This window comes from Apaloderma vittatum, unplaced genomic scaffold, assembly GCF_000703405.1.
Source record: "Apaloderma vittatum isolate BGI_N311 unplaced genomic scaffold, ASM70340v1 scaffold10656, whole genome shotgun sequence".
Taxonomy (NCBI): Eukaryota; Metazoa; Chordata; class Aves; order Trogoniformes; family Trogonidae; genus Apaloderma; species Apaloderma vittatum.
The window spans coordinates 252-4,156 of NW_009720055.1; positions in this window are offsets into that span (position 1 = coordinate 252).

The window sequence follows — 3,905 nt, forward strand, 5'->3', positions numbered from 1 at the left end:
ACGTCCCCGGAGCCACGCAGCATCATCGGTGCTTAAGGGAGAAGGAGCGGATGAACGCAGCGATCGTAACTTTATTGTTTCAGCTCCTTTCTATTACGTGACTTCCATTAGCGGGGAGGGGAGCAGGAGCTTGTTCCTGCCCTGCTGTGGGAGGGAGCCTGATGGATTTGCAGGTTGAAGGGCTTATTCATGTCTGCGCTGTGGTTTCGTGCTGAAACATTTTCCTGCTTTCGTGTAACCTCCTGTCTTCCCTATCACGTACCTCCTGTAAGGAGATACTTCTGCTGAAAAATGTAAAACGTGGCTTTCAGGTCTTTGATACTCAAATATTTCTGATGAGCTCTGGAAATAAATGCAGTTGTGTTTTTTTTTTGGCTTTTGTCTAATTAAAATTCCTACAGTAATTATCACTGAGCTGTTGCCTTCTTTATGACCATCAGGCTCAGAAATAGCCACTGATGTCATACTCCGTTGTGGATACCTGTGTGGAGGTTTTGTGGAAGAGAACTGCTTGATGACTTCTTGTAGTAGAAGTGCAAGCTGAGGCAGTTATGCAAGTGCACCTGAAGGAAACCCTGCTGCCTGCGCAGCTGTGTGGGTGGCACACGCAGAGTGGGAGTATCACTTACCAACTGGGTTAGAAAGGGGCATTGTAAGAGAGGTGAGTAGCTCTTGTAGGGGGAAACACTGTATGTACCACGTTCACTGCTGTGCGTGACGTGTCTGTGTGCAGAGTTCTGCCTGTGGCGAGCAGGTGATGGATGGGCTCTCGTAATTCTTTCAGGTAGCAAAGATGAGGTGCGGGCGGCTCTTCTCTGCCAAAAGCAAATGAGTGGCAAGGGAATAAGTTTCCAAGTATATGTTCATTGGGGCAGGGGGAGGGAGGAGGAAGAGAAAGCTTTGGAAACGTGGAGCTGGATTGAAAGATGGAGTCCATTTCTGTTGGGATTTTGTGGCCTAGAGAGGAAGTAGTTAACACACACTCTCCAAAAAAGCAATTACTCTGTAGACTTTATGATGGGGATTGCTGCCGAGTCTGCTGACAAAAGCTGCTTGCATTCATATCTACTAAAACAGCTGGGTGCGGTTTTTTTTGTTGTTGTTGTTGTTTTAAGAAATAAAAGCCATTGTAGCTGATAGGGAGAGCAGTAGCTTCTACAGCAAATTAAGCCTTCCATGTGAGTGGATTTATTTCAGAACTCTTAAGACTGATTCATAGATTTTTCTGGACACTGTTAAGTACAGGTGTGACTGGAGACTTTATTTAATCCGCTTGTTGTCTTCTCTTTGCTGATGTTATGATTCAGTCTCCTCTCTTCCCCCAAAGAGCTGTTACATTAAAGATTTGATAATCTTGTGTTAACCTGCTTGCGTGGTTACAGCTGTGCAGTGTTGAAATTGTGTAGCTTTATATCTCTTAGAGGAGGAAGGGAGATGTTAGGGATGCCCCGGTGCTTTCCCTTGCTGGCCTGCCTCTGGAGCAGCAGAGTTACCAGCTTCATGCAGCCTCTTACTGGGGAGAAGCAGGAGACTTCTCCAGAGGGTCTATGATCTGCCCAGGACTGCTTTGCTGGAGCTGGAGAGTGTGCTGTGTGCTCTCGTGCTCCCTCCCAGCCATCTTGGGGCTGTGTGTTGAGTGAACATTTTGATGTTGAAGTATGTTGTCTTAGATATTTTCTTGTAGTGAAGTAAGTGGAAGTCTCTTACAGTCATGCCAGAATTGGTTCTTCTTGATCTGAGCCGCTAGCTTTGGATCTAGTATTTGCGTGTGCCATCTAGCTTGCAAAAGATGTTGGATGAATTGGTAGGCAGTTGTACCTTACTCTGATTCTAAGGATGGTTTTCCAGAATGGAACTTTTACTTAAATCAGTGGAAATAGATGTGATAGAAATGCTCCCAAGATTTTATGTTGTCTCTGAACTCTAATGTTTAGTTTTAGTTTTAGTCCAGGAAAAACAGAATCTCAAGCCACAGCTGTTGAGATAAGGATTTTGTAGATTGTAAGAAATTACAGTATTTCCCCTGAATGTTCAGATATGAGATGATTTTTTCAGTTTTTGCTCCGCAAAGGTAACCTGAAATGAGCAATGACAAGGAAGGAAAGATGTAATTGTCAAGGATCACTAACATTCCTTGTAAACCTTCAGTGCTTCCAAATGTTGGATCTTGTAAATATCCATATTATTCTGTGATTTAAATCAGTTGAAAAGTAGTTTCTGAAGATGCATAACCATGAATGTTATTTGTGAATTGATGCTGATCTACTATGCTTCCCACTAAACTGAGATTTAAGTACTTGTAGATAAAACTGTGAGAGTTTTTCAAAATATTTTACTTTTGGAAAAAGTAGCTAAGAAGTGTTGTCTTCCAGGTAGCATGTGACAATAATGTTGAAGACTTAGATATGACAACAAAGAGAAGCAGAGCAGCTCATAAACTTTCCTGACTTGTCCTTTAAAGGTTCCTCTTTTTTACATCTGTATATAAATTACTGTGTTGGAAGCTTAAGATGAGAATTCAGATTTTCATTATTGTGAGGATGACAGACAGTTCTGGCGTGTCCTTTGTTGTGCCTAATACTCAGCTGCTGTGTGCCAAGTTTAGTTAGATGAAGAAAGGTTGAGCCCTGTTGGGAGGTTGTGTAGTAAACAGGAAGCTGGGAAGTGCTTTTGGCTGTTTGATTTGATTTTACTTTCCCTCAAGGTTTCCCCCTCCTCCCATCCAACTGGTCTTCTGTGGTAAAGCAGTGTTTTATAAGATCTTCTTCATCTGGTTTTGCATAGTCCTGTGCTTGGGTGTCTAGGTGGATAGATGGGGATGTTTTGAAGAGAATGAGACAAGTCCCACTTAGTTTATTATGGGGTCTTGAGTTTTGGGAAGACGAAGTGGCTGAGGAGTTGATTTTCTGTGTAGCACACAACAGACTGTGTACCACGAGGATCCTGTGAACACCACAGTGATGCTGCTGCAGCTGCCGTTTGGAGAGTTAACTCACCTGTGCCTTGGTGCAGCTGTACAGGCTGGGTAGAAGCTGTTTTAATTGTCTTCCTTCTGATGTGAGGGTTTTGTCTTTGTTCCTTGAGTGAGTTGATGAAAGGGAGGAAGAGGAATTTTTCTGTTCCTGCAACTGTTGAGTTACAAAGCAGAAAGCAATGCCTCATCTTTTAGGCTAATGTGTGCCGTCATCTTGCATGGGGAAGTTACAGATCTCACTGTCCAGAACTGGATTAACAGGGTCTTGCATTTAATTGTGTTCTGGCCAAAAAGCTTTTATGTTCTGTTCTTTATCTGCCTGTAAAGTTCCAGGAATGCAAAGGGCCGCTCAGCTTTCTGGAGGTACTACTGCTGCCTGCCTTTGCTGCAAGAGAGATTAGTGCCTGTAGTAAGAATGGTGTTGTACTCCATTTCTGCTAACCTAGGGTGTCCAGGAGATGTTTCATCCCCTCCCCTCCTGTTCCTTGAAACACTGAGCTGTGCCACAGCAAGCTTTGGGTACATGAACATCTTTCTGAAAATGGCATGAGTAAATAAGAAAAAACCCATTTTTGTTACTGTTAGTAATTTTTTTTTTTTGCATGACTAGGTGGAAGAGGGAAAAAAAACCCAGGATTTTTTTTTTTAATGAAGACGCATGCATGTTGTTTGTACTACTGTGACTGAGATTTTTCACAAGTTAGCATTTTAAAGCGCCAAACAGCAGCCTTTGCCTCAAGAGTATGTTCTTACAGTGCCTGAGGGGAAAACAAACCAGATGGCAAATTAATAATAACTTGGGCTGTAGATGTAAGCACATAAGAAACTTTTCTAAGGACAAAAAATAGAGTTAATTGAAGCCTATATATCAAGTTTAGGAACAAGTTTATAGGTTATCTAGAAATAAGACCAGTTTCCCTGCCTTTCCCTA